General features: G+C 37.1%; 1 pseudogene across 1 annotated transcript; it reads right to left on the bottom strand.

The window, feature by feature from the left end:
* Positions 1–3,734: 3,734 nt before the first annotated feature.
* On the bottom strand, positions 3,735–4,259 carry LOC308655014 (histone H3.3A-like; annotated as a pseudogene). The gene has a single exon. The product of its transcript is annotated as a histone H3.3A-like (transcript).
* Positions 4,260–12,230: the final 7,971 nt, after the last annotated feature.

Here is a 12,230-nt window from a genome sequence, read left to right as displayed (position 1 = left end):
TGCACATTTTCTTAGACTGTCATTGCTTTTTTGCTGCTGAGGGTTTGTTTCAGTACTAGGGATTGAACACAGGAATTTCACCACTGAGCTACATGCCCAGACCTTTTTTATTTTCTAATTTTTGTTTTGAGCAGGATCTTTCTAAGTTTCTGAGCATGTCCTCAAACTTGTGATTCTCCTCCCTCAGACTTCCAAGTAGCTGAAATTACAGGTGTGTGTCATTGTACCCATTTGTTTGTATAAGAGAGAACATTCAATCCTTCACTTTTGGAATCTAGCTTATTTCACTTATCATGGTGTTCTCCAGTTGCATCCATTTACCAGCAAATGTCATAACTTCATTCATATTTAGGACTGAGTAAAACTCCATTGTGCATATATAATACATTTTCTTTGTCCTTTGATTTATTGGTGGACACCTGGAAAGATTCCATAACTTGGCTATTTTGAAATGTGCTGTTATAAACATTGATGTGCCTGTATTGCCATGATATATGGATTTTTAGTTATTTGGGATAAATACTGAGGAGTAGAATAGCTGAGTTACATGGTGGTTCTACTCCTAGTCTTTTGAGAAATCTACACAATTATTTCTAGAGTAGTTGCACTCATTTTCAGTCCCACCAAGAATGTATGATAGTATCCTTTCCCCCATGCCCTTACCAGCATTTATTATCACTTGTATTCTTGACAATTGGCATTCTAACTGGCATGAGATAAAATCTCAATGTAGTTTTGATTTGCATTTCCCTGATTTCTCAAGATATTAAATGTTTTTTCATATATTTGTTGACCATTTGTATTTCTTCTTTTGAGAAATGTCCAATTCTTCTGCCCATTTATTGATTGGTTTTATTTTTTAGTGTTGAATTTTTTGAGTTCTTTAAATATCTTGATATTAATTCCTTGTTAGAGGACTGCATGGACCTATTTTTATATTAATGTGTCATGTTTATCTACATGTCTACTCATCTGCCAAATAGCACATAGTCTTGAATACCAAAGTTATATAATAAAATTACAAAATAGAGTAAACTGATTATTCTTACTTTTTGTTTTTCTAAAATTGCTTTAGATACTCTAGTTCCTTTGTTATTCCACAAAAATTTTAAAATAATCACATCTACATCTATATAATATCTTGCTGGCACTTTGACAAGAATTATTTTAAATCAACATATCAATTCAGGGAAAACTGATGTCTGTTCGTGACATGTTGAATTTTCCAATTCATGAATATAGTATATTTGTCTGTTTATTTGGATTTTTTAAAATTTTTCTTTCATTAATATTGTTTAGTTTTCAGAATAAAACTCCTGTACATGTTTTATTACATTTATTCCTAAGCATTATTTTTGTTTTTTTCAATAATATTGCATTTTTAATTTTTTGGGGGGTGGATGGAACTGGCTTTACAAATGCAAGGCCACTGAACTACATCCCAGGTCTGCAATTTTAATTTTGATATCTATCATTGTACTGTTAGTATGAGAGAAATTATTTATTTTTGTATGTTCATCTTGCTTTCTGTGACCTTGAAAAATTCACTTATTCTAGAAGATTTTTTCCCATTCTTGGTATTTAAAATATATTATATATTAATATATTTTATATACAATTGTATTATTTATAAATGGGGATATCTTTCTTTCTGCCTTATATTTCCTTTCATGTATTATTGCATAGAGTAGAATTTCCAACAGTAAAATGAGTAAGAGTGGGGAGAACAGATATTTTTGCTTTGTTGCTGGTCTTAGTATTCAGTTTTTTACATTTATTATATTGTCCACAGATTTTTCATACATGCTTTTTATTAGGTTGAGGAAGGTCTCCTCTATTGGTATTTTTTCTAAAATTTTTTAAGACAACTTGGTATTACATTTTGTGAAATGTTCTTTTCTGCACTGATTAATGTAATCATATGACTTTTCCTCTGTAGCCCATGGTATGGCAAATTGTGATGATTTATTTTCAAATATTGAACCACCATTGCATACCTAGAATAAAAAGTCCCATTTGGTTATGGTGTGTAATTCTTAGAACTTTTACTTTTAAACCTATGTTTATGAGAGGTATTCATTTGTATTTTTTTCCTTTTTTAAAAACTGGCTTTACCTATTTTGTGTTATAGTGATACTAGCCTCATAGCATGAATGGAGAAGTGTTACCTCCTTTTATATTTTCTAGGGAGAATTTGTGGAATTTATATTAAATTTTCTTAACATGTTTAATAAAATTTCAGTGAAACCATTTGAGCCTAGAGATTTCTTTTTCAGGAATTGTTAAATCATGAGTTCACATTTTTAGTTATTGGGTTACTCAAATTATATACTTCATATTGGGTGAGTATGGAGGTTTTTGTTTTCAAAAGAATTAGTCCATCTCACCTAAGTTGTCAGATTTACATGTACAGCATTTCTTTCCTTTAGATATCTTCAGGGTTTGCAGTGATACTCCCTGTTTCATTCATGATAATGCTGACCCATGTCTTCTCTTAATGTTTCTTTGGGAGTCTTGCTAAATATGTTAATTTTACTGATTTTTTTTCAAAGAACTGTATTTTCACTTATTTTTTTTGTGGTTGTTGTTTTAAATTTTATTGATTTCTGAACTCTTCCTTTTGTGTGTTTGCCTTTGGTTTGTTTCACTCTTCTACTTCTAGCCTTTTTTAAAAGTATTTTTTTCATTGTAGACACAATACCTTTATTTTATTAATTTATATTTGTGTGGTGCTGAGGATTGAACCCAGTGCCTCACATATACCAGGCAAGTTCTCTCCCACTGAGCCACAACCCCAGCCCTATTCCTAGACTCTTAATTTGAGAATTTCTCTCTTACCAAAGATATTTATTTATTGCTTGCTATGGTGTCCATGTCCCCCCAAACCAATGTAATTTGTCATTGTGACAGTACTGAGTGGAATTTTAAGAGAGGATTAGGTCAAGAGCTTCTGATTTGCATGAATGAATTATTGCTGTTATCACGGGAATAGGTTAGTTATTTTATGTGGTGGGTTTCTGACAAAAAGATAAAAAGTTCAGTCCTTCCTATCTCTGTTTCATATGATCACTTTCCCTTCCAACTTATGCATGAAGGCTCTCACCATTTATTGCCATTCCCTTGAATTTCTCAGCCTCTAGGACCATGAAATGAGCAAAATTCTATTGTCTATAAATTCCTCAGATTGTTGTATTCAGTTATAAATTCCTCAGATTGTTGTATTCAGTTATAGCAACCGAAAATGGACCGAGACAGCACTATAAATTTCCCTTTCTGCAATGATTTAGCTTTGTTCCACAGTTTTTGCTATAAATTGTGTTTTAAAAAATCTATAACCAGTTCAATGTTTTTCTTTTCTTTCTTTCTTTTTAAAAATAGTTTAATGTATTTTAATAGCAAACTTACAGGAACAGCACAGAAGACAGAAGACTACTTGCATGTAGGACAACTCAGAAAAGTATAGTAAATGGATGGAATCTACTGTATGATAAAAATGCTACAAACAACATTTAGTTGCTGTCAATAAGAAATCTGCTTGTTTAAAAAGTCCAAATGCTGGCATTTTCCAGAAAAATTTAACAGTTGTTTTATAATTATTATAAAGTTGAACTGCTGAAATTTGTTCACTGAAACATTTTGACTTGCATTTATACTAAACATTTACACACAAATGAAAGGGGGAAATAGCCAATGCTTGATTTCTGTCTCCTACTTTTCCACTCATAATTATATACTTAGGTAACTTTTGACTCCATGGGAAAAAAATATCTAACTTTCAGAACTACCAATAACAAGAAAAAGAGAAAAAAACCCTTTTTTTGGAGAATGAAATGTTTTCCCATCATAGTGAATTTTAAAGCATGTTTTCCATGTATAAATTGTGCTAGTTGAATATCTTTTGGCATAATTGTTATATGTTTGGATAGCACATAGGTTGGTGTCTTCAAAAAGGCCAACCAGATAGGCCTCACTTGCCTCCTGCAAAGCACCTATAGTGGTGCTCTAGAATTGCAGACCTGTTTTGAAGTTCTGAGCAATCTCTTTCACCAGAGACTGGAAGGTTAAGTTTGCAAATTAGAAGCTCAATGGACTTCTGATAACATCTAATTTCATGGAATGCCACCGTACCAGGCCTGTAAAGATGAGGTTTCTTCACCCCTGCAGTAGAGGGCAAATTCTGTGAGTGGCTTTTGTAGCAGTTGTTTCCTGGGTGCTTTACCTCTGGTTGATTTGTGAGCAGTCTGCTTTTTATGAGCCATGGTAGAAAGACTTCTTCACTTACCCCACTTCTCCTTTGGCTGGAGTTCGACAAGCTAGAGGTGGAACTGGCATTAGACAGCGATGGCTGCTAGGCGAGGCAGCTGTGAACACAACTGAAAGATGGCTCTCTCTCTCGCTCTCTTTTTTGAGCAGTCCTAATACATGAATTATTTTAAAAGTATGCTCTTTAGCTTTCAAGTGTTTAGAGACTTTTCTTTTATCTTTCAGTTATTGGTTTCTAATTTGATTCCATGTGATCACAGAATACATTCTGATTTCAAGTATTTTGAGTTTATTAAGTTTTGTTTTATGATCTTGTGTATGATATATTTTGGAAACAACTCCATGGCACTTGAAAGAATGTATACTTTGTTTTTTTTTTTTAGCATTTTTTTTTATTGGTTGTTCAAAACATTACAAAGCTCTTGACATAGCATATTTCTTACATAAGCTTTGAGTGAGTTATGAGCTCCCATTTTTACCCCCAACGCAGATTTCAAAATCATATCAGTTACATATCCCCATTTTTACAAAATGCCATATTAGTAACTGTTGTATTCTGCTACCTTTCCTATCCTATACTATCCCCCCTCCCCTCCCCTCCCCTCCCATCCTCTCTATCTACCCCATCCACTGTAATTTATTTCTCTCCTTATTTATTTTCCCATTCCCCTCACAGCCTCTTATATGTATTTTTGTATAACAATGCGGCTCTCCCTCCATTTCCATGTAATTCCCATTTTCTTTCCCTTTCCCTCCCCCTTCATGTCTCTGTTTATTGCTAGTCTTTTCTTCCTGCTCTTCCTCCCTTCTCTAATCTTAATTGCTCTCATTATATCAAAGAAGTCATTTTGTATTTGTTTTTTAGGGATTGGCTAGCTTCACTAAGCATAATCTGCTCTAGTGCCATCCATTTCCCTGCGAATTCCATGATTTTGTCATTTTTTAGTGCTGCGTAATACTCCATGGTGTATAGATGCCACATTTTTTTAATCCATTCATCCATTGAAGGGCATCTGGGTTGTTTCCACAGTCTAGCTATTGTGAATTGTGCTGCTATGAACATTGATGTGGCAGTATCCCTGTAGTACGCTCCTTTTAGGTCTTCAGGGAATAGTCCGAGAAGGGCAATAGCAGGGTCAAATGGTGGTTCCATTCCCAGCTTTCCCAGGAATCTCCATACTGCTTTCCAAAGTGGCCGAACCAATTTGCAGTCCCACCAGCAATGTACAAGAGTACCCTTTTCCCCACATCCTCTCCAGCATTTGTTGTTGTTTGACTTCATAATGGCTGCCAATCTTACTGGAGTGAGATGGTATCTTAGGGTGGTTTTGATTTGCATTTCTCTGACTGCTAGAGATGGTGAGCATTTTTTCATGTACTTGTTGATTGATTGTATGTCCTCCTCTGAGAAGTGTCTGTTTAGGTCCTTGGCCCATTTGTTGATTGGGTTATTTGTTGTCTTGTTGTCTAATTTTTTGAGTTCTTTGTATACTCTGGATATTAGGGCTCTATCTGAAGTGTGAGGAGTAAAAATTTGTTCCCAGGATGTAGGCTCCCTATTTACCTCTCTTATTGTTTCTCTTGCTGAGAAAAAACTTTTTAGTTTAAGTAAGTCCCAATTGTTGATTCTTGTTATTAACTCTTGTGCTATGGGTGTCCTATTAAGGAATTTGGGGCCTGACCCTACAATATGTAGATCGGAGCCAACTTTTTCTTCTATCAGACGCAGAGTCTCTGTTTTGATATCAAGGTCTTTGATCCATTTTGAGTTAACTTTTGTACATGGTGAGAGGAGAGGGTTTAGTTTCATTTTGTTGCATATGGATTTCCAGTTTTCCCAACACCATTTGTTGAAGATGCTATCCTTCCTCCATTGCTTGCTTTTAGCCCCTTTATCAAATATAAGGTAGTTGTAACTTTGTGGGTTAGTCTCTGTGTCCTCAATTCTGTACCATTGGTCCACACGCTGGTTTTGGTACCAGTACCATGCTGTTTTTGTTACTATTGCTCTGTAATATAGTTTGAAGTCTGGTATTGCAATACCGCCTGATTCACTCTTCCTGCTTAGTATTGCTTTTGCTATTCTGGGTCTTTTATTTTTCCATATGAATTTCATGATTGCTTTATCTATTTCTACAAGAAGTGCCATTGGGATTTTGATTGGCATTGCATTAAACCTATAGAGAACTTTTGGTAATATCGCCATTTTGATGATGTTAGTTCTGCCTATCCATGAACAGGGTATATTTTTCCATCTTCTAAGATCCTCTTCTATTTCTTTCTTTAGGGTTCTGTAGTTTTCATTGTATAGGTCTTTCACCTCTTTTGTTAGGTTGATTCCCAAGTATTTTATTTTTTTTGAGGATATTGTGAATGGGGTGTTTTTCCTCATTTCCGTTTCAGAAGTTTTGTCGCTGATATACAGAAATGCCTTTGATTTATGTGTGTTGATTCTATATCCTGCCACCTTGCTGAATTCATTTATTAGTTCTAGTAGTTTTTTTGTAGACCCTTTTGGGTCTTCTAGGTATAGAATCATGTCATCTGCAAATAGTGATAATTTAAGTTCTTCTTTTCCAATTTTTATGCCTTTAATTTCTTTCGTCTAATTGCTCTGGCCAGTGTTTCTAGAACTATGTTGAACAGAAGTGGTGAGAGCGGGCATCCTTGTCTTGTTCCAGATTTTAGAGGGAATGCCTTCAATTTTTCTCCATTCAGAATGATGCTAGCCTGAGGCTTAGCATAAATAGCTTTTACAATGTTGAGGTAAGTTCCCGTTATCCCTATTTTTTCTAATGTTTTGAACATAAAGGGATGCTGTACTTTGTCAAATGCTTTTTCTGCATCTATTGAGATGATCATATGGTTCTTATCTTTAAGTCTATTTATATGGTGGATAACATTTATTGATTTCCGTATATTGAACCATCCTTGCATCCCAGGGATGAATCCTACTTGATCATGGTGCACAATTTTTTTAATGTGTCTTTGTATCCGATTTGCCATTATTTTATTGAGGATTTTTACATCTAGGTTCATCAGAGATATTGGTCTGTAGTTTTCTTTCTTTGAGGTGTCTTTGTCTGGTTTCGGAATCAGGGTGATGTTTGCCTCATAGAATGAGTTTGGAAGAGCTCCCTCTTTTTCTATTTCCTGGAATAACTTGAAAAGTATTGGTATTAATTCTTCTTTAAAGGTTTTGTAAAACTCCGCTGTATACCCATCCGGTCCTGGGCTTTTCTTGGTTGGTAGTCTTTTGATGGCTTCTTCAATTTCATCCATTGATATTGGTCTGTTCAAATTGTGTGTATCCTCCTGACTCAGTTTGGGCAAATCATATGTCTTAAGAAATTTATCGATGTCCTCACTATCCTCAATTTTATAGGAATATAGGTTTTCAAAATAATTTCTAATTATCTTCTGTATTTCTGTAGCATCTGTTGTGATATTGCCTTTTTCATCCCGTATGTTAGTGATTTGAGTTCTCTCTCTTCTTCTCTTCGTTAGCATGGCTAAGGGTCTGTCAATCTTATTTATTTTTTCGAAGAACCAACTTTTAGTTTTGTTAATTCTTTCAATAGTTTCTTTTGTTTCAATTTCATTGATTTCTGCTCTGATTTTAATTATTTCTTGCCTTTTGCTGCATTTGTTGTTGTTTTGTTCTTCCTTTTCTAGGGCTTTGAGATGAAGTGTGAGTTCATTTATTTGTTGGTTTTTCTTTTTTCTGAGGAATGACCTCCAGGAGATGAATTTCCCTCTTAAAACTGCTTTCATTGTGTCCCATAGATTTCGATATGTTGTATCTGTGTTTTCATTTATCTCTAAGAATTTTTTGATTTCCTCCTTTATGTCTTCTGTAACCCATTGATCATTAAGTAACATATTGTTCATTTTCCATGTGATATAGGATTTTCCCTTCCTTCTTTTATCATTAATTACCAGTTTCATTCCACTATGGTCGGATAAAGTGCATGGTATTATCTCCACACCTTTATATTTACTAAGGGTTGCCCTATGGCATAATATATGGTCTATTTTTGAGAAGGATCCATGTGCTGCTGAGAAAAACGTATATACACTAGAAGATGGTTGATATATTCTATATATGTCAGTTAAGTCTAGGTTATTAATTGTGATATTGAGTTCTATAGTTTCTTTATTCAACTTTTGTTTGGAGGATCTGTCCAATGGTGAGAGAGGTGTGTTGAAGTCACCCATAATTATTGTGTTGTGGTCTATTTGATTCTTGAACTTGAGGAGAATTTGTTTTATGAACGTCGCAGCACCATTATTTGGTGCATAAATATTGATAATTGTTATATCTTGTTGGTGAATGGTTCCTTTTAACAGTATATAATGTCCTTCCTTATCCCTTTGGATTGATTTAGTCTTGAAGTCGATTTTATTCGATATGAGGATGGCCACGCCTGCTTGCTTGCGAGGACCGTGTGCGTGATATATTTTTTCCCAACCTTTCACCTTCAGCCTGTGTACGTCTTTTCCAGTCAGATGTGTCTCCTGGAGGCAGCATATTGTTGGATTTGTTTTTTTAATCCATGTTACCAGCCTATGTCGCTTTATTGGAGAGTTTAAACCATTAACATTTAGAGTTACTATTGATGTATATTTTGTACTTCCAGCCATGTTTGATTATTTATCTCTTTTTTTTTTTATAGTTTAGTTTGTTTCTCCATGGTTAGCTTTCCCCCCACCATCTGTCCTTATTGAGGTACTTCCCATTGTTGGCTTTGGTTATTGTTATTCACTTCTTCCTCGTGTAGTGTTTTGTTCAAGATGCTTTGCAATGCTGGTTTTCTGGCTACAAATTCTTTTAGCTTTTGTTTATCATGAAAGATTTTTATTTCGTTGTCGTACCTGAAGCTTAATTTTGCTGGATACAGAATTCTTGGTTGGCATCCATTGTCTTTCAGTGTTTGAAATATGTTGTTCCAGGATCTTCTCGCTTTCAGCGTCTGTGATGAAAAATCCGTTGTTAATCTTATTTGTTTACCCCTGAATGTAATCTGTCTCTTTTCTCTTGCAGCTTTTAATATTTTCTCTTTGTTCTGTATATTTGATATCTTCATAACAATGTGTCTTGGCGTTGGTCTACTGTGATTTTGTGTGCTCGGTGTCCTGTATGCATCTTCAATTTGTATATCTGTTTCCTTTTTTATTTCTGGAAAGTTTTCTGTAATTATTTCTTTTAGCAGGTTACTCATTCCCTTGGTTTGACTCTCTATCCCTTCCTCTATCCCGATCACTCTTAAATTTGTTTTTTTTATGTTGTCCCATATCTCTTGGATGTTTCTCTCGTGGTTTTTAACCTTCCTATCAATGTTGGCTAGACTCTTTTCAAGATGATATATTTTGTCTTCATTATCTGAAGTTCTGGCTTCTACTTGCTCCATTCTATTAGTGATACTCTCATTTGAGTTTTTAATTTGGTTTATAGTTTCCTTCACTTCTAAGATTATCGTTTGATTCTTTTTTATAATCTCTATCTCCTGATACAGATGCTTAACTTCTTCTTTTATCTGTTTATGTAATACATTCTCAATGTGTTCTTTCGCTGCTTGAATTTGCTGTCTCATATCCTCTTTAAGGTTCCGTTCCATCTGTCTAAGGTGTTCCTTGAGCTCTTTGTATGACCATTTTTCTGATGACTCTAGGTCCTCCTGAATATTTAGGCTATCCTGCATTGTTTGTACTCCTTTTCTTCCTTGCCTTTTGAAGCTGCTCATGTTGCTTCTTGTTCTGTTTGACTGTTGAGCTATTGTTTACTCCTATAAATTTATTTGATGCTTGGGATGAAAGGTATTAGAAGGGAAGGGAGGAGGTCACTAAAGAGAATGAGAGTAAGCAGGTAGAATTCAAGGAAGGGGGAATAAGAAAATTGAAAAGAAATGTAAAGACAGAGGAAAAGAAGGAAAGAGAGAAAAGGATAGAGAATTAAAGAGAATTTAATTGAAAAGAAATGTAAAGACAGAGGAAAAGAAGGAAAGAGAGAAAAGGATAGAGAATTAAAGAGAATTTAAGGACAAATAATAATAATAGAAATGAGAGATGAAGTTTAAAACTGGAATAAAATAAGATAAGATAAAATGGATTAAAAATATCATTTAAAAAGACAGCAACAATAAAAAAATAATAATAATAATAAAAAAAATTAATAAAAAAATAAAATAAAATAAAATAAAAAAAACAAGAAAAAAAAATATTTATAAATGCAGTCCTAGAGTGCGATTAACTGTTCTTCCAGTAGATGGCGCTGTGGCCACCGGGCCAAGTTCCTCCTCTCAGTGGTCGGGATTCAATCTCTGTGCAGCAGATCTTCCACCCGGACTGGGCGGGTCTCCACTCCTGCTGCTCGCCCTGTGGGCGGGGCCTGTTGCCGAGCCCGGCTGGGGTCGTTTGTGGCGCTGGGCTGGCAGTTTGGATGTGGTCGTCTGGAGCCCTGCACCGCCAGAGGGGGTTCACATATCTGGGCCTGCTGGAGCCGGGCAGGCAGTGCCCTCTCCCCCACTCACTGTAGCATGTGGGCAGCGGCCGCCTGTCTGCGGCTGGTGTCAATTTACAGAGCTGGACGGGCTCGGGCTCAGGCAGGCAGCGCCCGTCCCCACCGTCGCTGCAACGTGTGGGCAGCGGGCGTTTGGCGGCAGCTGACGACCACTCACAGAGCCCAATGGGCGGGGGCCCAGGCAGGCAGCGCCAGCTCCTAAGCTGGCTGCAACGTGTGAGCAGCTGTTGGTGGAGGTTCACAGAGCCGCCAGCGTGGGTTCAGGCAGGTAGCTCCCGCCCCCAAGGTCGCTGCAACCCGCAGCCGGGGCTGGTTCACCGTGCCGGCGTGGGTCCGGGCAGGTAGCGCTCGCTCCCAAGGTCGCTGCAACCAGCGGCCGGGGCGGTTCACCGAGCCGCGGCGTGGGTCCAGGCAGGTAGCGCCCGCCCCCTAGGTCGCTGCAACCAGCGGCCGGCCGTTTCCCAGAGCCGCCGGCTTGGGTCCAGGCAGGGAGCGCCCGCTCCCAAGGTAGCTGCAACCAGCGGACAAGGCCGGTTCACCGAGCCACCGGCATGCGTCCAGGCAGGTAGCGCCTGCCCCCAAGGTCGCTGCAACCAGCGGCTGGGGCCGGTTCCCAGAGCCGCAGGCGTGGGACCAGGCAGACAGCACCCGCTCCTCTGTTTACCGCAACGTGTGGGCTGCAGCCATTTGGCGGCAGCCGGGGGGACTGTGTCCCAGCTCTGCGTTGCCGAGATTCAGGCGTCTGGGACACGCTGCCACCTCCAATTAAACTTACTAGTTCCAGGCAGGTCTCCTTTCAGCTGAATTTTGCTAGAGGTTTCTCAGTAGGACGCCTGTGGGTGTATTCTTTCTGATCCCGTTACAGCGGAGGCACTGACAGTGCTGTTTCCTCGCTGGCCGCCATGTTGTCGCCCTATCAAGAATGTATACTTTGTTGTTGTTGTTGTGTGGTTCTATAAATGTCCACTTGCTCCTATTGGTTGAAGGTGTTGCTTAGTTTTTCTCTATCCTTGCTGATTTTCTCTTTAGTTGTTCTATCAGTTGTTGAGAAAGGAGTGCTGAAATATTCAATTTTTATTATGGATTTGTTTATTTTTCCTTTCAGTTCTATGATGTTTGCCTCATATATTTTCCATCTCTGTTGTTTAACGATATGCATTTAGAATAGCTACATCTTCTTGGAGTGATTTCTTATCATTTGTAACTTCCCCCATCTTCAGTAATCTTCTTTGCTCCAAACTCTTATGTGATAGATACTCCTGCTTTTCTTCAATAGTTGTGTGATCTATCTTTTTATTTCAACTTTCTTATATTGTTAATTTTAAGTGAGATTCTTATATATAGCAGATAACTTGGTCATATTTACTTTCTCAATCTGTCCATTATTTGGTATATTTTACATTATTCACATTTCATGTAATTACTGACACATATTGGCTTAATTATG

Source organism: Spermophilus citellus (assembly GCF_964194105.1).
Source record: "Spermophilus citellus genome assembly, chromosome: 1".
Taxonomy (NCBI): Eukaryota; Metazoa; Chordata; class Mammalia; order Rodentia; family Sciuridae; genus Spermophilus; species Spermophilus citellus.
Note: the sequence above shows the minus strand (reverse complement) of the source record. Positions and strands in the feature narration are given on the sequence as shown.